This window comes from Grampus griseus (genome assembly GCF_964374135.1).
Source record: "Grampus griseus genome assembly, chromosome: 12".
In the NCBI taxonomy this organism is placed as follows: domain Eukaryota; kingdom Metazoa; phylum Chordata; class Mammalia; order Artiodactyla; family Delphinidae; genus Grampus; species Grampus griseus.
In genome coordinates, this window is record NC_139006.1 from 79,134,233 (window position 1) to 79,159,243 (window position 25,011).

A 25,011-nucleotide genomic window follows, 5' to 3' on the forward strand; every position below is an offset into this window, starting at 1 on the left:
CCCAACTCCTCTTTTTCCCATAGTTCATGCTTTTTTCTCTGGTCAAATGACCTTTACATTCCTTGATACCGTTTACCTCAGACCATCCTGTTCCTGATATATCAGCCATTGTTTTGTGTTTTTTTCAATCCTTAACAAATTGAAGCGCATCGAAATTATTTCAAGCATCTTTTTTTTTTAGAAGTTGATTTACAATGTTGTGGTAGTTTCAGGTGTACAGCAAAATGATTCAGTTATATATGTGTGTATATATATATATATATATATACACACACACACACACACACACATATACTACTATATATAAAATAGATAACCAACAAGGACCTACTATACCTATATACATAGAAGTTTATAAATATATATTGTTTACAGATTCTTTCCCCATATAGGTTATTACAAACTATTGAGTATAGTTCCCTGTGTTATACAGTAGGTCCTTGTTGGTTATCTATTGATACTTTTTATATAGAAATGTGTATATGTTACTCCCAAATTCCTAATTTATTCTTCCCCTGACCTTTCCCCTTTGGTAACCATAAGTTTGTTTTTTGTGTCTGTGAGTCTGTTTCTGTTTTGTAAATAGGCTCATTTGTATCATTTTTTTTAGATTCCACATATAAGTGATATCATATGATATTTGTCTTTCTCTGAGTAACTTCACTTAGTATAATAATTTTTAGGCCATCCACGTGTCTGAAGATGGCATTATTTCTTTCTTTATTATGGCCAAGTAATATTCCATTACATATATATGTATATATATATGTGTGTGTGTGTGTGTGTGTGTATATATATATATATATCTATCTCACATCTTCTTTATCCATTCATCTGTTGATGGACATTTAGGTTGCTTCCATGTCTTAGCTATTATAAATAGTGCTGCAATGGACATTTGGGTGCCTGTATCTTTTCGAATTATGGTATTCTCTGGATATATCCCCAAGAGTGGGATTGCAGGATCATATGGTAGCTCTATACTTAGCTTTTTAAGGAACCTCCATACTATTCTCCATAGTGGTTGTACCAACTTACAATTTTCTACTTTTTTCTTTTTTTCATGTTTTTTTCTTTTCACTGGTTCCCAAACTTCCTTATACCTGTTGACTACAGTAATTTTTTATACAAAATTTCATTTAAAAAACGGGACACTTAGAATTGGTTCAACTCTCTTGTTTTTTTGTGCTACAGGGTTTAAATTTTGCTGAATAACAAGCCACCCCACAATTCAGTGGTGTAGAGAGCATCCTGTGTTATTGTGGGTGCATCTCTGGATAGCTTAGTTGACAGCTCCTCCACAGGCCTTTGAATCCACCTGGGCTTAGCTCCTTGGGTTCAGGAATGATCCACATGTGCTCACAGTTACATCCTTCTGCCTATAAATTACCCTTATCTAGTCTAACAGTACACTAGGTAAATTGTTTATCTTCAAAAATCTACATTTGTCAATTTTCCCAAATGTCTTGGTTAGCCACTTCTCCAAACATACGACAGTTTCACAGTCATTTTCCAGCCTTCTATTTGTTTCTTCACTTCTTTCCATAGGGTTCCAAAGAACATATTGCCACAAAGTGTAGGTTTCTATTCCATCAGCACCCCACCTGCAGTTATCAATTTATGTATTAGTTAGTTTTCTCTGTGTAACAAACCTAGTGAAAATTCTGAGACTTAAAACACATCATTTTTCACTCATAAAACTTTGGGTTGGCTGGGGTTGGATGATCTAGGATGAGCCCAGTGTAGAAACTCTTGTTCATACTATGGATCCATCTAGGCTTGGCCTTTCTCTGAGTTTGGGCTCAAGTCTGCTCCAAATGTTCACAATCTGGGGCTCAAAATGGGGTCAGGGGAACATCTCTGTGGAAAGCTCCATGGCAAAGACAAAGACAGTAAAAGGCAAGTGGAAACACACAAATGTTCTTAAAGGCTAGCATCGTAACTATGTCATTCTCATCATAAGATACAGGTGACCATTGAACACTTCGGACAACTTGTGCCAATGGACTAACAGGCAGGAAGGTGAAGCATTGTCTTGGGAGGGTTACCTGATACTCTTTGTTAATTAGAGATAGGGCTGCTGTTACACATTGGAGAAAGGGAAGAATATGTTTGGTACCATTTGGTTCACTTGGATGTTCTTGATACTCAGTTGTCAACTTTGATAGTAAAGGACAAGTGCAATAATCTTGGCCTGGGAATGACCTAACGTGAGGTTCAGGGTCACACCACCAGTTAAGCCACTGAGACAAGGAGAGGTGTTTGTTAAGAGGGTGGAGATTCTAGAATGGACAGTAGAGAATGGATATGAGGAGAAACTCTAAGAACATATATGAGGATGTGAACAAGGTGGAATAAGCTGTTCAAATCTTTCTTGGGATACTGAACTTGTATTTTTAAGCATACATTTCAATGGATTTCTTTCTGTGTATTTTTTTCCCTTTGGAAATTTTATTTTATTTTATTTTTCCTTTTGGGAACATAGTTCTTTAAATCTACAAAGGATAAAGTTATGGAGATGGTTGCATAGAATTTTATACCCAAGACTATGTTAATTTTCTCTAGTGAACATACCATTATAAAGATACAACAGCATAGCACCTGCAAGTGAGGCTACATCTTGGTTGTGTTTATGGAGCTACACTCACTGTCCCCTTTGCAGACATATTGGCTTTGTGGTGAATTTACTGGTGATATCATAGACCTGAAATCAACCATTGGTTGGAATTTTATACAATCAGAGAAATCAAATAGAAAAATAGTATTAATATACTTAACATTTATTTAGTCTTATTATGGATCAGGCCCTATGCCAACTGTTTTCTATGTATTATGTCATTTACTAGCAAGCCTGTACAATGGGTACCACCCCTGCCTTCCATAGGTCTTTAAGGGTGGGACTGATTTCTACCATTCCTTCTAGGTTTTGATATTGCTTTTTATTTACTATCGTAGTGGAAGTGGGTGAATTTTAGAAAATTCCAATTGGCTCTAAGAGAGTATTTTCTCAATTAAAAATATGATCTATAGGAAGGTTTAATTGAAGTTGTAATAACTTTAAATTTTATAACAATAAAATGAATCTTTGAAGAGCTTAAGGGTTTAATTTATTTTTCTTTAATGCCAACAGATGTTATTTAATATTTTAAATACTTTTGAATATAGATATTTTATAGACCTACAAATATAATAAAATCAATGTGTCAGTTAATACACAAATATGTCAAAGTTATTTGATGTTAATTTGCATAACATCATTTGCCTTCTAAACAGGTTTTAATTTGGGAATGATATAGTATTGCTATTTATAGATCACAACCTTTCTCAGTACGTTTTTGCAACTGGTATTAAATATATAATTAGGAGGTAATAAGAGCCTTCAGAAAATGCATCATTGGTCACAAAATCACTGTAATTCAGGCTCTGACTTTAATTCCTTGCAAAACTACTTACCTTGATGAGTTTTTCAAGGACAGTCTTTGATAGAAAGATCCAAAGTTTAATTTATCCTCTTTAAAAACGATAAACTATCTTCCCTAAATCACACGCTCTCTTAGACTAAGTAGCTACTTACTACTCTATATAAGTTTTCTTATCAGCTAATCAAAAGCATGTGCCTCTAAGCCTGTATGTGCTTGGGAAACATAGATTTTAAGCCTTTATTCCTCCCTCACTCTTTGCTGTATTTATATAGAAGTAGAGAAATTAAATAAAACATGATTACTGATACATTACACATTTGTTAACTCTCCTGTGTCCCAGGCACTGTGCTAAGTCTTTTCCATCTGTTATGCCATTTACTAGAAAGCTATGACATGAGACCTTGCATCTTTGGTTTACAAATGAATGTGTTGGGGCAGGTTAAGTAGAATTTCCATGTTTCTAGACATAGGGAATGGCAAGGCTGGGTGTCAGATATGGGGCTATGTAATGCTAGAGTCAATGCTGAAAAAGCACAACACTCAATTTCCCATCACAGCACAATTTTCTATCTGCAATACACCCGGAATGTTTGACCAGATTTATTTTTTCCAGTGGTCAAACCACTCTCAGCTCCACTGTGCTCCCTCCTTTTTCACATGGTTTGGCTAAACATTGCATCCAGTTTCCAGTATTCTTTAGCCCCATGAATTGCTAATGACCAAACTTATGCGTCAATAACACCAGCTCTGAGTGTTAATATCACTGTTCATGAAATCACATGTGGTAGTGGCTTTGGAGGATTTTTGAGACAATAATATCCTATACAGGAAAGTTTAAAAAATATGGACCTTACTCACTTTGCCCACTGACATATTAAGCAGATACAATGAAGAGTAAAAATATCACTGATTCTGATCTGAGGTCTATTGCTAGGCTGATGAAACATAAAAGCACTGTCCCAAATTTTCTCGTCAGTTTTCCATTTTAACTTTTATAAATGATTTCAATGTACAATTTTATTAATTCTTCCTTTAAAATACCATCCAGAATTTTTCATACATGGTAAAGTAACAAATTTCACTCAGAAATTTTCAGATAATTCACAAAAATTCCATAAGTGGTATTAGAAATGATGAACTGTTGAGTTTAGTTTTTGTTTTTTTTCCCCAGGATGAGTTTATTATTTGTTTTTCAGGCTGAGACCAGTTGTATAAATTGAATCAAAATTGTTGAACTTTAGTCAGTAACACTTCTGCCTTAATGCAGGGCCTTCTACAGAATCCCGACTGGGATTCTGGAACAGAAAAAGTTCATGTTCTTTTTTCATAATTTTCTATGTTTTTACATGTTCCAAAAAATAAGTAAATATAGAAAGGGATGCTTTCTCATTAGATGTATATTAATTTCATATTTCATGGAGTTGTGTAGTGTGGTACTGCATTCTCTTTAAGGAAAAAAATACTTTTTATAGCTTCACTTTGTCTTCTGAACACTGTCTCTGAGGCTGCTGTCACAATCCAAAGATTCGATATTTTAATATCATATTTGAGGATAATCAACTAGTTGCTATCAAATATGAACTTTTTTATTGAAGTATAGTTGATTTATAATATTATATTAGTTTCAAGAGTGTAACAGTGATTCAATGTAGATTTTCTTTTGTAAGCAGGATAGTGTCTATATCTTCATATTATTTTTCTTAAAGAATGAAAGTTCTTACAATATCATACAATTGATAATCAAGAGCTTTTGTCAAAACGTTCTAGTAAATGTCAGTGTTATATTTAATTCACATGAAACAGCCCGAGTTTATTTAAAAATAATAATAAGAAGAACAGTATATCAGTGTGCACCAAAGAATCTATTTGGGGAGGTAATGGAACATTGTTAGGGGGAAAATTGGCACATCTAAAAGTTTTTTTTAAGTACTTTTTAATCTAAACTCTGTATTTAGCCTATGCTAAATCATCTTAGGATATTCAAGATTTTGAATGCCTTAAGATCAGAAAGTCTTCCTATCTTACTTGCTATTGTATGTCTAGTAGCTAATAGAATAACTGACGTGCTCAATGATTATTTGTTGGATGATCAATAGGAAATCAAAACAAAAAAATAAAAAATATCCCCTAATATATATGGTAAAAACTTGAATATATAATGTTTTATATTTTACAAGTAATTTTCAACATTCATCTCTATTTGAGAGAGATACAGAATTTTTTTTTTTCTGTATGTGTTCTTACTAAGGCTTTATGAAGTATCTTATGAAATAGGTGACGATGAATTCCTTTCAAGATTCTGGTTTCTAAATGTAACTTTTCTTCCTCTATGCTAAAAGTTGGCAAACTTTTTCTCCTAGGACTCAGTTAGTAAATAGTTCCACCTTTGAGGCCCAGCAATCTCTGTTGTAGACCCTCAACTTCACCATTTTAGCAGGAACGTGGCCAGAGCAACATGTAAACAAATGGACATGACTGTGTTCCAATAAAATTTTATTTAAAAAATTAGGCCCATCAGTTGTAGCTTACTGACCCCTGATGTATATTATGCCATGTCTTGAACAACGTTGTTAGATAATGTCTCAAGTATCATGAGAGAAAATACTTCTTGAGCAAAAAATTCAACAAACGCTTAGAGGTGAAGGTCAATTGAGAACAACAGAGTAGTTGTTAAACTGGAATTCAAATGCGAATGAAAATGTCTTCTTGAATTTGATGTTGTACTTGTTATTGTTACATAGCACAAAGTCCACCCTGTTGTTTCTAAGAGGAGAGAGTGGTTTGATTCCCCCAAAGTTTTATGAGCCAGCTCAGTATATGCTGAGTCTATGAGATGTTGAGGATACTGGAAGGAAAGCTGCTGACACTGTACCCTGATGAGATTTGTGGTGTGCTGACAACGTGAGTCACTCATTAAGGGACTGGGAAATGGCTGCCTGCTGTTGTCACTTCCTATTAGAAGATGTGCGTTGACTTTACAAAGATAAAACCCAGTTGATAGAGCAACTATAGATTGAACTGCAGATTTCTTTTGCCCCTCAGTTTGTGCTCCTCTAGATCTATAATGTTCTACTTTCTACTTGCTTTTCTTTTAGTTTGTAATACCTGCTCCCCCCATAGAATAAACTGATGCTCTGATTCTGATATTTGGGTATTTGACTCAGATTCACTTACCACAATTCAGACAACGCCTTACTTAATTGTTCATAATTTTCTGACTATTAGGCCCAGAGTTCAATTTATAGTAATTTTCACATATCTGTATTACATTTGTATTGATGTTTTGGTGATTGTCTCACAAGTTTTTTTCAACATTTTACTTGATAAACTTTAAACGTATTTCCCAATTACTAAAACAAATATATGGTATCCTTCCATAAATTACTTTTGGAAATAAGAATTATCTGTGTACCATAATTTGGCAGTCTAAGGAAGGACTCAGTCAGACTTAAAGTGGAATCTGTAAAGTATGACACAAAGAAGGTATTTCATAGTTTTGTAACATAGGTTCCTGAGGAATAGCGGCTTAATAGCACTCAAAGCTGTTTAGAAATTCATACTAGTTAAATCAATTTAGTGGTTCCTTTGCACAGTATAATAAGAAACTTGTTAACTTGCTTTTATTCTTCAGAATGTATCTTTCACTGATTTTATGCTGTTAAAATTATGTTTATCCTCACTTGGCTATCGCTTGTTAATTCTAGGCTTGATCAAAAGCAGATCTATTCAGAAACTGCACCATAGTAAAAAATGACCATTTCAATGTTGACAAGATCTTACAAAATTTCTTCTAATTTCAATGCACAGTAAAGCATGTATTTGTATATGTGTATGATTAAAAAGTGTATAGTATTTTTATATAAAGGAACTGCGATTACATTTTTATATATTATACAACTTCAGCTACTATGTGACTTAATACTTAAAATAACTCTGGTTAAAATTTTAAAAATTGAGAATTCAGCCAACTCAACAGCATAATAAATTTGTCTCATGTGGAAATCAATTCTTAAATTAAAATTTAAACAATTTCCCTGGCAACAGTGGCTGGTGCCAGCAGATGCATTTAGCCACCAACTACTAGATGAAAATGTGCATTCTTCATTACATTCTTCATTCAGGCACATATGGTTTATTTTCAAAAATAGGACCATATATGCTCAGTGCCCTTGGATTGGTATGATAGCTGGGTCTTAGGGTATAAAAAATGGAGATATAAAATGACATCATTTCCCATACATTTTTCCATATATCTTCAAGAAACACTTTAAGGTTAGGTTCCTTTAAAGTGTTCTTTTAAAAAAGCAAAACAAACAAATGTTTTTTATTATATATATGTATATACATATATATAATAAGTATAATGCGTGTGTGTATATATATATATATATATATATATATATACACGAATAAGACAATATTTTTATGTTTCTATCTGAAAGGTACACTAATGCTCCATCTGCCCTGTTTGAAACAGGGTATGATATTCTTAAGCCTGGCTAATCAATACTTTGAGAGAAAAATAAACCTTTGCTTTGAGGAATTAATGGAATCTCTGAGTCCACTTTAGAACCCAACATAAAACATGATGTAGAGCTTCTCTGGTGGCCCAGTGGTTGAGAATCTGCCTGCCAATTCAGGGGACATGGGTTCGAGCCCTGGTCCGGGAAGATCCCACATGCCGCGGAGCAACTAGGCCCGTGAGCCACAACTACTGAGCCTGCGCGTCTGGAGCCTGTGCTCTGCAACAAGGGAGGCCGCGATAGTGAGAGCCCCGCGCACCGCGATGAAGGGTGGCCCCCGCTCGCCGCAACTAGAGAAAGCCCTCGCACAGAAACAAAGACCCAACACAGCCAAAAATAAATAAATTAATTAATTAATTTAAAAAAACAAACATGATGTAAGGGTTGAAATTTAAGACCGGGTCTCTCATTTTCTTCTTTTCAGAGTATTGGATTAGCTTCAGTGTATTTTTCCTCTTCCAGTCTATGGACTTATTTAATTTCCACTTTTTTACAGATTTTTTTTTTTTTACCAAATATTTAGTTTAGTTTAATAACTGTACATTATTCTAGGTAGTCTGTTTGCTTAGACTACTTATGTCTATCTCACATTTTTTTGATGTTTCAAAACTAACTTAACTAATTTTTGTCCTATATTTTGTGTAATGCTTTGCTTTAAAACCCCCAATTTTGAAATTCTTCAGTTTTTCTGTAATATTTTTAAGCCAACCTCATTTCAGATGATTTCCCCTTTATCTGAAATTCAAATTTCAGCTGTGTTTGAAGACGTGTTTCTGGTGACCTGAGGAATAGCTTAATTTTTTCCTTTATTGCTCAGAAAACAAACAGCTTAGAAGTTTGCTAAATAAATTCTAAAATACACTGCCACTGCTTAGAACACAGGTGTATCCAAGGCCCATCAAAGTGTTTTTATATTTACATTCCTCTTCCCACATTTCTACTTGAAGAAGTTAATTATGGTTTTGCTCTGTGTAAATACTGCCAATTATGTGGACTAATACACTATATCAGCCATCCTTTCTAAGGTAAATTCCAGTTTGCCTCAGTTTTTTAAAATAATCATTTTAAGATTTTGTTCTCACTTAAAAAAAAAAAGTAATCTATTTGAGAATCTTTCATACGTGTATTGGATTTAAAAATGAAGTTAGGGACTTCCTGGTGGCACAGTGGTTAAGAATCCTCCTGCCAATGCAGGGGACATGGGTTCGAGCCCTGGTCCGGGAAGATCCCACATGCTGCAGGGCAGCTAAGCCCATGCGCCACAACTACTGAGACCACGTGCCACAACTACTGAAGACCACACGCTTAGAGCCCGTGCACCACAATGAAGAGTAGCCCCTGCTCACTGCAACTAGAGAAAGCCTGCACACAGCAACGAAGACCCAACACAGCCAAAAATAAATAAATAAATTTAAAAAGTAATAATAAAAATGAAGTTAATGGACATTTAAAAAGAATTTCATAAGGTTTATACAAATTGCACACACATACATTTTAAAACTGCAGTTTTCAAACTGCAAAACCTAACTTTGGTTATGCCTTGGAGGAGAGCATGATTTAATTTTTTGTAAAAGTAAGACAACAATATATTTTAAAATGTTTTGTTAATTATCACACCATGTATACTTTTCATATATATGAAAGATATTTTCCTATAAACATGTATGATTATTTTTCCTGAACAGTTACTTCCATACTACCAACTTGGACAGTTGAAACCTGATTCCTGGTAACAGAGACAAACATATGATATCATATTTTAATATATGTTACACTAATATTTTCCATATATTGAAATTTTACATTTTAACTACATACTATCTGACTAGCTCTGACTATGATTGAAGTATCTTGCCACTTAATGCACATTTGACTTCATATATGCATGTGTCATCTTTATGGTTGTGATGTTTATCTGCAAAACTAGTATGCCTGCAACCAGATAAGCAAATAATAAATAGCAAGGCCCAAATATTATAATAGTCTATAATTTTACAAAATAAGCCAATAAGGTTTCTCCAGAAATTTGGAGGCATACTTTAAATTCGACTCATTAAACAATAAGGATTTTATACCATGAGATTTAATTTAAATTCACAAACACAAAAGTAAAATTTGCTTTTAAAAAAACACAGTGAGTGAACATACACATTTATTTAAAAACTATTATGATAAGAAAACGTTGCTGGAGTTTTTTGTTACTGTATTGTAATCAATGTATTATCAGCAGGTTATATATATATAATGCATATTCATAATTGAAAATGTAAGGAATTACTGAAACCCTGAACTTTATTTTTAAACTTTCTTTAACTTTGAAGCATATTCCCATTATTCCAATGAGGATAGATTCATATTAACATTCTAACCCATTTTAGTCCTTGTAATGAGCCTAAAATAGCTGCCAGCTTGCAGTGCTAGAATTAATGATAATTAAATGTAACACAAAATGTATTTCCATATTTTGTATTGCTCAAATGATTTCATCTCAGATGTAGTATGATTCTTTATAGAGATGACTACTTCTATTTAATCTTTTTCAATTTTAATTTGAATTTCATATTGTTCCTGACTGTTTAATGAATATTTGGGGAGATGGCCATAGTGTTGTTAATTATACTGGAGACTGAGTATAATTAATTCTTTTGGACCCAAAGTCATCTAGTTAATCGATTTCTGATGAAACTGGAGATTAAACACAGATAGTTCACCTCTTCCTTCATTCATTTTAATTCTCTCTTTCAATTCAATCAGACTACTTTGGGAAGTCATTGCTAGCAAGTCAATTAGTGGAGCTGTTTTGGATATTATCAAGATGTTAATAAATGGGTGATCTTTTCCGTCAAGGTAGCTTAATATCGATTTTTAAAAATTGAGAATTTTTAGTTTCAGTTATAGAGAACTAGAAGCCACCATGTATAATTGTCTATTAACAATACTCTCATGTACCACATATACACAAAGTTGTCAGCATGGCATTTCTAATAATCCTAAAAAAGTGAAGAGGCAAAGGTTTACAGTATTCCTAAATACATTTCCTACTGTATAGTACTTCCAATAATTGAGTTAATAATTCATGAAGACAAAACTGATTTCTTAAACAATCTAGTGCTTTTTAGTATTGTTTGAAAAACGTAGCACATGTGGCAGTTTGTCATGTTCAACGCATGCTATATAATACTATAAAGTCCCTTTAAAATTTAAAAAAGAAAATGGGGTATAATAAACACACCATACCTTTTAGTCAAAGAATAAAACTTTATGGATCTTTTTCCCATTTTTCATATTACTAGAGATAACTTTTTGTTGTTGTTGTTGTTTTGCGGAACGCGGGCCTCTCACTGTTGTGGTCTCTCCCGTTGCGGAGCACAGGTTGCGGACGCGCAGGCTCAGCGGCCATGGCTCACGGGTCCAGCCGCTCCACGGCATGTGGGATCTTCCCGGACCGGGGCACGAACCCGTGTCCCCTGCATCGGCAGGCGGACTCTCAACCACTGGGCCATCAGGGAAGCCCACTAGAGATAACTTTTAAATGTGTTTTGGGAAATGCGTATTTCAACTTCTTAACAGAGATATCCTCAAATAATATTGATAACAAGTCCTGAGTTTAATGGATTATTATTTCACACTAAATCACATCAGTTTACTTAAACTTGTTTCAGTAAAAGTTAAGATTCTTGCTAATATATTTACCATACATTGGAAGATGGCTCTTCTGAAAACTTCTATCAGCTTTGCAATTTCTGGATCCTGCCAGAGAATTTTGGGAAAAAACCAATAGCTTTGAAATCCAACAGGGATGGTACAGATACAGTCTTTTGTAATCTGACCACTGAACTTTTGATTGTGCTACTAAACTTTGCTGATGAAGATACCTATTGGCAGTATAAGATGTAGTTATATATTAAGAATCCATTTCATTATGTATAAATAAACCGTTGGGCAGTATTTCTCCTGAATTAAATTTGAATTTGCACAACTGCTTGTGAATGGGTAAGCACCTTAATACTCAGCACATGATACCAGGCAAGGAAGTCGTTTCATTTTCATAAGAAAGTGAACTGTATTTTAGACATCAAAGAATTTGAAGTGGAGTCAAAAAAATGTGACGTGAATTTCATTAAGTATATATTTTAAAATCAAAGCAACATTAGGCCTTCATTATGCTGAAGAAGTTTTAAATGGTATTTGATTTGCATAATCATAATAAAGTATTTTAATATGCAAATCTTATCTATATTTTTTAACTGAAATGTAGCATGCTTTCTTATGTGCATATTATAATATGATTAAAATAGTTGTAATTATATTCTTGCTTATTTTTTTAGGTGATTATACTTTGACTTTCTGAGATAGTTTATATTAACATATTAATTCATTTTATGTGACCTAGAAGCAGTCACAAACTTCCAAATAATATACCATTTTACCCACTCACTAATCTTGCACTTAATGCACAGTACTGGTCTTGCTTGGGATCATGTAAATAATATTTCTCAGACACTTCCCAAGATCTCTATTTTTTTGCCAAAATATTAGGAGGAAGACAGAGAGTCTTTCTAGTATTTCTAAAAGCAGAAACAGGAAGGTTAACCAGGAAAAACCAGATGAGTAATTGAAACATGCATTTGAACAGATCTGATAAGTATAATAGCCAAAGTGAAAACAAAATGACGAATAAGGCTCCAAGCCAGTTTATCTAAGGGCAACACCTACGGTCAATGAAAATTTGTAAAATGTAAGGTGACTGACTAATATCATTAAGAGCTTCACTTTTCCTTGACTTTTGGGGTCCATCTTTTCCCCTCAGGTTACCTGTCAATTGTGGAGTCGCAGTGACTCTACCTTTGAACTATAAGTCTTTTCCCCACATTTTAGAGGAAAGAAGAGCTATTATGCTCAGGGTAGAGGGAAATTATACCACTTGTAGTTTCGTAGGAACGTATCATATTCTGATATGCATGTCCTCTGCATACTCCTGTGTATCCTCACATACTCCCTCTACCCTGGGTTTCTTTAAATACTTTTTGTTTTTCAGTGTCTTCTCTGAGTCATTTCCTCTACCTCCTTGTACCACTACAAATTGACAAAATCCCTTCTTCCTCTGTGATCCCACCGTAACTTAAAAACTATCTATACAACGCCTATCACATTGTATTATGATAGTTGACAGAATAGTTTAGGATCCATGAATTTCTTAATTAAAGTAGTGAGACTGGTTTATTCATCTTTATCTCCACCAAATCAGTACATTGCTGGTCAGATAATTGGAATTAATTATATGTTTGTTGAATAAATGGATTCACCTTAGTAGTATGTAAAACAAGAATTTTGAGTTTATTATTTCATAAATATGTGCATTAATATGTGCATTACTGACCTGATGATTGTATATTTATTTACTATTTACTATTAACTCTATTAATTAACTCTGTATAGTTATTTACTATTAACAAATAAAATTTCACTCTATATCTTGGCAAAGGTATACTTTGGAATCCCATCAAGTTTTCATCTTTGTACAGTACATCTGTTTTCTAACTTAATTTGAGCAGCTAACTTGACTTTCAATAACTTCTGGCACAAATGATCAATTAAGCATAAAGCAGAATGTTTCCATTCATTCAGACTGCTTTTATGGCAGACTCTTTATGGTAGTTCTCTTGTCAGTATAATAAGGACATAGTGATTTTAATTGAGGACATTACTAAGATTTATTGATCCACATTTCTAACGTTGGAATTTAAAGGTCAAGAAGCCACAACACTGGGCACAAAAAATGTCACTTTTATGGATTATTTGCCAGAAACAGTTATTTTAAAAAGACAGCCTTGATTCCCTCAAATTTTCAAATACACTCACCATGAATTGTCTTCCTCTAACCATTTTAAAGATGCCAATATCCTATTTCATCTTGCTGTTTTATGAGTCTTGGAAATACACTAGGATATCGCTATGAGTGGAAGCAGACCTTTTTTAGACGTAGCAAGAAAGAACATTATCAAATTTATGGTTGATGTTTTACAAAAGCCTCCCACCAATTGTTTGTGGTCAATGTCCAATACTGGCAACAGATTCAAGCAGGCAGGTGCTTACATATCCTGAGGCAGGTGGATGCTTGTCTGTTGCTGGCTTAGTGATGCTAAATGTCTAAACTGACTTCAGTCCTACTCTGTTTTCAATCAAATGGGTTTGAGCTTTTATTTTGTGAAAAATACCAAGGAAGACAAATGAGTTTAAGGATATTAAATATATTCTCCTTTTATGAGTAAACTAATAAATAACCTGTATAAATTTTGTGTGCATTATACATAATGCCATTTAAAAAGAAGTCAGAGGTACATAAGACATAACATTTTCATTTTTGTTTACTTGTTTTATTTCAGGATTCTTCATCTTGCTTCATTTTTTTCTCTTAAGTGGAAATCTGTACCACCCTTTGTCCAGACACTGAGTTCCCTTAAACTTTCATTTTCTGCCTTCTGCCCCCAAATCCTGATTTTTGGATGTTGCTTCACACTTTATGGCGACATATAATCACAGAATTAATGTATTATTTCAACAGGCAATTTTTGTTCTGGTATTTTGCATGGGAAGCACCAGTCTGAGCAGCATTGCTGTAAAAGTGCCTGTAGTCCACTATGAGGCACAGAGTTCAATCATCTCATTGATAAGTACTTAACTTCATTCAAGAAATGCTTATTTGGTACCAATATGTGTCAGGCACTTTAAGAGAAGAAATGGTATCTATCCTTATGTAGTTGACAGTCTAGTGTAAAAAATTAAACAACTATATAATACCCTGTTTGTACTGTACATATTACTATTATGACTGAAAACATAAGGCAAATTAAGAAATTTTATGATGTCTTCTTAACTTAAAGTAGACGTGGAAGTCAGAAATTAGATAGAATATAATTCAAGGATCACTTCAGCCAGCAAATATTTATTTATTGTTTTCACTGTGCCAAACTCCTTCATATGTAGGGAAATAGATAGCTGAATAAAGCATCCTCCAAATGCTTAAAGAAACGGTTCTAAAGAAACAGAGAGTGCAGGCGTTCAGCCAAACCTGCACAAGGTCTCTTGGAGGAGAAGAGACCTGAGTTAAAGTTTAAGGCAATGTGAAGTCAGCTACAACACAAATAACATAAAAAATGTATTTTAAATAAAGTAAGGTATGGCCTTTTAGATGTTGGACATTTTACTGCTCACTGGGAATAGCTTCAGATATTTTATAGATAAGATGATTTTTGAACTAGGTTTTGAGAGCTCAAAGGATACCAGTAATCCATGGTATCACTTATATTTTACAGTGAATCATATTTGATGCTAATCTTTAAAGGAGTAACACTCCAAGAAGTACAAAAATAATTTTTTCATGCTTTCCATTAAAAAAAGGCATCGTGCATAAGAATTGTTATATATATATGTATATATATATATATTTACATTATATGATTATGGAAAATTTATAAGGAAAATAAAAACAGTGTCAAATACAATAGGGTTATAAGACTGTTATTAAAGAATATCAGACCTTTGCACTATAAATCATGGACAATTAGTAGATTATACCTTGTTTAATTTAAATTGACCAGTCTTACTGATCACCAAGAATTTAATGTGTGTATATGTGTGAGATTACAGTATTTTCACCCTGAGGATCACTGTCTTTTAGTGGAATATGACAGTCTAAATAGATAACTTGAATAAATTAGTAGTAAAAAAATGAGAAAATTATAAGAAGAGTGAACTTAAAAATAAAAAAGGGAAGCAGAGACATTCCCCCAGACAGGATCAGTGCCGACCAGCACTCACCAGCCCGAGAGGCTTGTCTGCTCATCCGCCGGGGCGGGCGGGGCTGGGAGCTGAGGTTCGGGCTTCGGTCGGAGCGCAGGGAAAGGACTGGGGCTGGCGGCGTGAACACAGCCTAAAGGGGGCTAGTGCGCCACGGCTAGCCAGGAGGGAGTCCGGGGAAAAGTCTGTAACTGCCTAAGAAGCAAGAGACCATTGTTTCCTGGCGCACGAGGAGAGGGGATTCAAACCACCGCCTAAACGAGCTCCAGAGACGGGTGCGAGCTGCGGCTATCACCGCGGACCCCAGAGACAGGCATGAAACGCTAAGGCAGCAGCTGAAGCCACCAAGAAGTCTGTGTGCAAGCACAGGTCACTATCCACACCTCCCCTCCCGGGAGCCTGTGCAGCCCGCCACTGCCAGAGTCCCGGGATAAAGGGACAACTTCCCCAGAAGAACGCACGGTCCGCCTCACGCTGATGCAACGTCATGCCGGCCTCTGCCGCCGCAGGCCCGCCCCGCACTCCGTGCCCCTCACTCCCCCCCGGCCTGAGTGAGCCACAGCCCCCGAAGCAGCTGCTCCTTTAACCCCGTCCTGTCTGAGCGAAGAACAGACGCCCTCCGGTGACCTACACGCAGAGGCGGGGCCAAATCCAAAGCTGGACCCCAGGAGCTGTGCCAACAAAGAGAGAAAGGCAAATCTCTCCCAGCAGCCTCAGGAGCAGCGGATTAAATCTCCACAATCAGCTTGATGTACCCTGCATCTGTGGAATATCTGAATAGACAACGAATCATCCCAAAATTGAGGCGGTAGACTTTGGGAGCAACTGTAGATGTGGGGTTTGCTTTCTGCATCTAATTTGTTTCTGGTTTTATGTTTAACTTAGTTTAGTACTTAGAGTTTATTATCATTGGTAGATTTGTTTATTGATTTGGTTGCTCTCTTTATATATATATATATATATATATTTTCCTTTTTCTCTTTTTGTGAGTGTGTATGTGTGTGCTTCTTTGTGTGATTTTGTCTATATAGCTTTTACAATTTGTCCTAGGGTTCTGTCTGTCCATTTTTTTTCTTTTTTTTTAAGGATAGTTTTTAGCACTTGTTATTATTGGTGGATTTGTTTTTTGGTTTGGTGGCTCTCTTCTTTCTTTCTTTCCTTTTTTTTATTACTTTTTAATTTATTTTTAATAATTTTTCCTCTTTTAATAACTTTATTTTATTTATATTTCCTTCCTTCCTTCCTTCCTTCCTTCCTTTCTTTCTTTCTTTCTTCTTTCTTTCTTCTCTCTTTTCTTCTGAGCCGTGTGGCTGACAGGGTCATGGAGTTTTGGCTGGGTGTCAGTCCTGTGCCTCTGAGGTGGGAGAGCCGAGTTCAGGACATTGGGCCACCAGAGACCTCCCGGGCCCACATAATATCAAATGGCGAAAGCTCTTCCAGAGATCTCCATCTCAATGCTAAGACCCAACTCTACTCAACGACCAGCAAGCTACAGTGCTGGACCAACCCTATGCCAAACAACTAGCAAGATAGGAACACAATCCCACCGATTAGCAGAGAGGCTGCCTAAAATCATAATAAGGTCACAGATACCCCAAAACACACCACTGGATGTGGTCCTGCCCACCAGAAAGACAAGATCCAGCCTCATCCACCAGAACACAGGCACTAGTCCCCTCCACCAGGAAGCCTACACAAGCCACTGAACCAACCTTAGCCACTGGGGGCAGACACCAAAAACAACGGGAACTATGAACCGGCAGCCTGCGAAAAGGAGACGCCAAATACAGTAAGTTAAGCAAAAGGAGAAGACAGAGAAACACACAGCAGATGAAGGAGCAAGGTAAAAACACACCAGACCAAATAAATGAAGAGGAAGTAGGCAGTCTACCTGAAAAAGAATTCAGAGTAATGATAGTAAAGATGATCCAAAATCTTGGAAATAGAATGGAGAAAATACAAGAAGCATTTAACAAGGACCTAGAAGAACTAAAGAGTAAAGAAATGATGAACAACACAATAAATGAAATTAAAAATTCTCTACAAGGAATCAATAGCAGAATAACTGAGGCACAAGAACGGATAAGTGACCTGGAAGATAAAATAGTGGAAATAACTACCACAGAGCAGAATAAAGAAAAAAGAATGAAAAGAATTGAGGACAGTCTCAGAGAACTCTGGGACAATATTAAATGCACCAACATTTGATTTATAGGGGTTCCAGAGGAAGAGAAAAAAAAGGGACTGAGAAAATATTTGAAGAGATTATAGTTGAAAACTATAAAAATTTAAAAAAAATAAAAATAAACAAAAAAGTGAAAAAGCTCATAGTCTGGAGCCTCTCATACTGGATATTTCAAAGTATTTTCATTTTTACAATTTACTGTATTTTATGATAAAGTTATTGAATATTCAGGAAACAACCTGATGAAATTAAGGAAGACAGAAAATAAAGTTTCTCATAATAAAAACAATGAGTAGAATATAGTTTCCGTAGACCTATAAAGAATGATAGGGCTAAAAAGTGATTGGATAATTTGTGCAAAAGTAAAATATATTTCGTAACATAACATATGATATCAAATAGGTGGAATATGTATGAGGAAACTATTGCAATGAACCATCTGAAAATAGTAATGGCAAAAAATCCCTGAAAAACTCACATCACAAATTTAAACTTCTTTACCCAACATTATATCGGCTGTATAGTTCTGGGACTGTGTTCATTGTGGTAATATCGGAAATTAGTACCTTGCGTGGCCCATCATAGTTACTCAAAATGTTCACTGAATGGATGACATTTTTATTGAGCAACTACTGTATGCAAAGAAAATAAGCCAGTGGATGCTTGTATAAAAGAGCAAATGTGATATACATCATAAATTTGAGGACAAAAACATGATCTAGATTTAACTGTGTACAAGGATAAAAGGAGAAAAAAGAAGAGATGAAATAATTTTAGGAAGAAAACCTGAATTACTGGAAAAAAGTGATTTGACTAATAGATTGAGATGATTAGTGCTTTTGAAACAATATCTTTGCCAAATCTATCACTCATGTATATTGAGACACCCAGTGAGAAATTTAAGTGTGTTGAGTTGGTAAAATATTCATCAAAGGCAAAGTCTAAGGTGAATTCTTGTAATATTCTACAAAATAGTCCTGAGAGAATTTTAAAAATTAGGTTACCTTTGTTTCTGGTGTTTTTTAAAAGATAATTATATGTGAGGGCTCTTCTTTTCTTTATTTCCTCGTGTAAATATACTTCTCTGTTTACTCCAAATATAAGCTACTTTCCTCCACTTTCAGCTTTCACAATGCCTCATTTTTCTAATATCCAACTCTGCCAGGCTCTGCTCCACAGAAGCACTCTGTATTCTTAAATTCTTCTCCTTCTGAAACTGTAATTTTCTACATAACTCCTATTTCCTTGAAGGCCTTTGTGATTATGCTTGCTGATTTATTCCTGATACAACACTTAAGTAATAATTTTAGCACTTGCTTCCAGGTAAAACTTTAATGGACATGAGATTAACCACAGGTTTTTGCTATTTTTGGTTTTGATTTTGTTGTCTTTTGTTTTTTAAGTACGGCAACCAAAAATATATATATATATGTATATATATATATTTAAATATATATAGAGAAAGACAGAGACGGAGACAGAGAGACAGACAGAGACTCAGTTGTGATTGTTCACTTCTAGTACTTCAGATTTAGAATATAACTTTTCCTGAATGGGATTTACATTTCTAAAAGAAACTTTTACTTTGAAGTGAAAATTATCTTTTGGAAGGCTATCTCAAGTTAAAGTTAATTTCTAAAGTGTTATTCCCCAAACTAAGATAATTCCTTTGGATTATCTTTTTCCTATCTTTTCCTCCTTTCTCCTTACTTTTTCTTTTACCTTTCCTTTTAAATAACCAGTGTGTGTCTAAAAGTAGTTGTGTAAAAAATAAAAATCAATTTTTACAAGTCATGTAATAAAATGGAATCTCTTGTTTCTGCATTTAATCCAAATGATGTTGGCTAAGTATCCCATTTATATAGGTCACCGTGAAGGAATATTTTGTTATATGTTTGATAAACATTTGATTATCTTTGAGTAAAGCTAATTTGAAAACATATCCATATGTTTATGCTATGCTATTACTGCTTATGCTATATAATTTTCTACTAATTGCTTTGATATTATAGGAACATTATGAGCATCTACATGAAATACACTTAATTTTCTGAATCATGTTACAGATTTAGCCATGTTAAAAATTGAAAATCAAAGCATAATATATTAGAAAGTTCCCATGTTTTTTAAGCATTTTGTCATACTAAAAATTGAAATGAACTAGGATATGTAATAAACAAACCAAAAGCCTTTACTTGTTAAGTCAATAAAAAACTTTTATTAATGTGCTCGACAATGTCCTAGAAAAAAAGAAACTGACCAAAAATTTAAAGAAAAATTTCTAAGGTGGTGGAGAGTTACAATATCGTGTATGTTTGAAACCATAGGCTAAACAATAGTGAGTCTGAAAAAAAAAGCTTTGTTAACACAAGTGGGTCAAAATACTGATTTATTAGTTTAACCCTACAACCGTTAATCATTTATTGAGTGTTATATTGACACACTTAGATATCCACAATCACTTCGTGAAATCTGCTTTCAATGTGAAAAGAAAATGCTTAATATCAGTCAGAGAACTTAGATACGAGTGTTTTGTATTTTTTTTTTTTTTTTGTAGTTTGCTTCACTGGGGAATTTTTCTCCTGAAAGTCAAGTGTACATCATTGTTTTCCAGAATATGATACTATTGACTTGAAAATTATGTTTTCTCTTACACCAGACACTCAAAGATAAGTTTAATAGCTATCCATTGACATCAGTGATACTTAAAATTTACAGACAGTTTGAAAAGTCTGAGCCAATAGGGAGAATCCATTAATTTTTCTAATAAATAAAAGTAGACAAATGTGGATGGTTCAGTAATGTCTGTTATCTTTTAAATTGTATTTATGCACTTGCTAACTCATACAAAAGTGATTTCAAGATATCAATTATATTTTTGTAAAATATTTTTTATTGGGATTCAAAGACTATTACATCTACAATTTTAATAAATGTCTTATTTTACAAATTCCATAGTTATATCCTAAAAATGAGAACAAAATCTACTAAAGCCACTTTGATAAGTGATAGAGCAGCAGCATTTGGTACAATTTTTCTAAAAGATTTTATTTTACATTTGTCTTTGCATTGCAGTAAGAATCTAGATGTGTCTGAGAATTGTTAAATTCAGGATTAACAAGATGATATTAAATATATTTTACTGACCCTAAACCTGGAAGAAAATTGGTATCCAGCAAAAACCTATTCTCTTCTATATAAGTAAGATATAATTAATTGCTTCATGTTATTAAACTTAGTTCTCCCACCTGTCTTAAAAAAAATAGATATCTGATAATGGTTCTACTTGGACTTGTTGATAAAATTTCTTAAGATAAGATTTAACTAGGGAGCTATATCATTGTCATAATTAACACCCAGATCAAGTTTCCTTACTCTTTCCATCCTTCTTCATTTCAGCATTTTTAGCGTGTATGCAAAATTTTTTATTAAAATATGGCTCTATAGTGATAAACTGTGCATAGCCATAGCAACGTAAAAAGAGCATATTTGCAACTTATTAAACATTAATCAGTCTAAGTGATATGGCTTATATGAAGGTTTAATTTGTCCCTGGATAAGTATTTATTCAAACCACCTTTTTCAGTAGATTCTTTCAAAAGTCTGGGTCCTTATTCTCCTTTGCCCAATAATATAAATAGTATTGATAAAGGAAAGCTGAGGATTTTACTGCAAATGTCTTCAACAAATATAAAGGTACATAGTTGTCCTGTGACTTTATTTCATTATACAGAAACAAATTTTACTAATTTACAGAAATCTAAGCTGGGAAAATAAACTTATCTGAATTTGATTTGGTAAGTTACCTTCCAAAAATTACAAGTGCTTAAACATTTTAAATATGTTCTATTAAAATATCATATAAAATATTAGATATTCAGCTTGCATCTTTGAATCCCCATAACACTATATAGTTAATTTCATATTTGTATAGTTGTGAATATAACATAAGCAAACAAATACATTACAGTGAGGGTTATATTGTGATAACTATAGTAATATAATTTGTTTCATCAAAAACATGTATAATTCACCAAGTCCTAGTTTTTTGTATTATTGTGTTTTAAGTCATGCAACTATCAGTATGTTTATCAAGTTGAAGTATGTCCTCTGTGATACAAATGCCATATGGTCAATAATTTTCTTATTTGAAACTGCAAATTTTATTCCAGAGGAAGAATAACTGGATACAAAAATATATTCTTGTTATTTTGGTTTGTGCCCAGCTACACTGACAATATAAGCAAAAATATTATAATAAAAAGAGTCACAAAATTGAATGATTTAATATTGATAAATCAGAATCCTGTTTTGTTAAATCTAGGTAAAATATAGTAATGTTAGCATGATGTGTGCCTAATGCTCAGGGCTTATTCAAAATTTGAAGATTTAAAATTAGGTTTTACATGAAGGAATAGATATTAAAATGACACAGAGTAAAAGTGATTATGATTGAGCTTTTTACTAAAACATGAGTATACTGAAATATCACACCACAGCCTTTCAAACTAAGGATTAACCTTCCATGAGAACTGTTCTGTGGAAAGGCAGAAAATAATAAAAATTTTAGATTCATGCAATGCCGCCTGAAGTCCTGTTTTAATTCACATTATCAGTAACTCAGCAGTCCTTTCTTTCATTTCTAATGTATTCAGTATTTCATAAAACTGGACAAGGAATACAATTTATCAAAATAGAACTCAATACATCATACACTATTGAAATAATACAGTAGTTCACTCTTAGAAACATCACTATTATCATTATACATTATGACATTTTACACAACGAAAAATACTGCTTTTGTCTCCACAGGTGCAAAGTGCTTTTCACTTTTAGAAGTGTCTAAAAGTATCCTCTGCAGGATACTTTTGCCAATACACTGTTGCTTTGGTGTACTAACATTTTCTATTACAGTGTAAAGATAAAAGCAAGTGCCTACCTTTTCTCCATTAAAATGGAGTGCCTTCCAAAGAAGGACTGTGAAATCAAAGCCTTTTCTAGTTTTGCTCTATATGTTCTTTCCTCTATAGTTTGTAATAACAAGAAAACATGATGAAAATAGTACTATTCTTATCCCCTTTAGAAAGTGCATGGGAAAAATGTGTGCTCCTAAAGAAAATATTTGAATATTCACTGTCTTGGATAATATGCTTCAACATCATAATTTTCAATAGATCATAGAGCAAAAAATTATCCCCGGTTGGAGTTATTTCTTATATTTTACCAACAGTTTAATTTATTATTAAATATTCCTCAGGCAACCCAAACCTTCCCTTCTAACTGTATATCTTCCAACTGACCAGTGTCTCTGTTCTGTTGATTCAAGTAGCAATCTTTTGTATCACCAGGTATTTCTGTGAAAATCTTGCCAAGAATTGTATCCTATTTTAATTCATCAAAAAATACTTGCCATATGCTCATTCTATGAAATGAGAATGACAACTAATAATGATTAATGGAATAAAATATATCCTGTTCAGTGTTGACCAATCATATCGAAAATGGTAGGTATGATTCTAATTTATTTCTACATTTATATTTTTATGCATCCAAGGTTAAACCACCAACTTATGGCTGATTTAAAATTGCGTTTAAGAATACAGCACTAGGGTTAACTGTGTAAATGAAGAAGAAAGAAGAGATAATCGATGAAAATATATAAAAATAAATAATTTCTACAGAACAATTAAACAATTGTGTGCAGTATTTAGGAAAATGTGAGGATTAGAAAATTTTTCATCTCTTATCCTATGTACAAGATGCCCAACATGTTAAAGAAAATCCTGCCATTTATGAAAACATGTATGCCCCTTGAGAACATTCTGCTAAGTGAAATAAGCCAGACAGAGAAAGATAAATGGCTCATGGTACCACTTATATGTGGTAACTTGAAAAAAAAAGTCAGTCTCAAAAGCACAGAGTAAAAAGTGGTTGCCGGGGATTGAGGAGTAGGGAAACATGGAGAGATTGGTAAAGTGGTACAAACTTTCAGCTATAAGATGAATTACTTCTTAGGATCTAATATAAAACAAGGTGACTATAGTTGATAACACTATTATTGTTATCAATATAGTGTTGTATAATTGAAATTTTCTAGGAGAGTAGAACTTAAATTTATCATCAAAAAAAAGATGAATATGTGAAGTGATGTGTGTATTAATTAACTAGATGAGGAGAATCCTTTCACAATGTATACATATATCAAATCATCATGATGTACACTTTAAGTATCTTACAATTTTATTTGTCAGTTACACCTCAATAAAGCTGAAATGAAAAAAAAAAATTTCACAATTTCTTTAAAAGCATTATACGTTCATATTCACCCAAGGGTGAATAGATCCTCAAAATTTCTCAGAGATCCATTACAGTATTGAATCTTAGGAGTAGTTAAGAGAATGTCATCTAGCTCCATATTAATCTCTTTCCTGGAGATATTAGCTCTGATTGCAATGATCTCACTTCCCACCCACTGGAAGCCTCTTTGCTTTGCGAAAGCAATCTTCTCTTAGCTTGCTTACGATTTGACACTGGAACTAAAAATTCTTTGGATTCTTGGGCTTCCCTGGTGGCGCAGTGGTTGAGAGTCCGCCTGCCGATGCAGGGGACGTGGGTTCGTGCCCCGGTCCGGGAAGATCCCACATGCCGCGGAGCGGCTGGGCCCGTGAGCCATGACCGCTGAGCCTGCGCGTCCGGAGCCTGTGCTCCGCAACGGGAGAGACCATAGCAGTGAGAGGCCCCCGTACCGCAAAAAAAAAAAAAATTATTTGGATTCTTAAGATGTAGAGGAAAAGGGCATACTTCCAGCTATAGATTTTACTTTCTTGAAGACTGTATTTTGGTCTATCAGTAATCACTGGTCTTTAGTATGTTAACATTTCTGTTTAGAACCGTCTACTTGGATTGAACACATAGTATTATTGTTGTTGTACCATTGTAAGTGATTGATAAGCGCATTAATATGTAAAATATGGTCTTCCATATTTCATATATGGATTATATATGTTTGATGATATATATTTCATAATATATCAATTAAGACATGCAATTAGCTATACTAAGGAGAATTGTTTGTGTT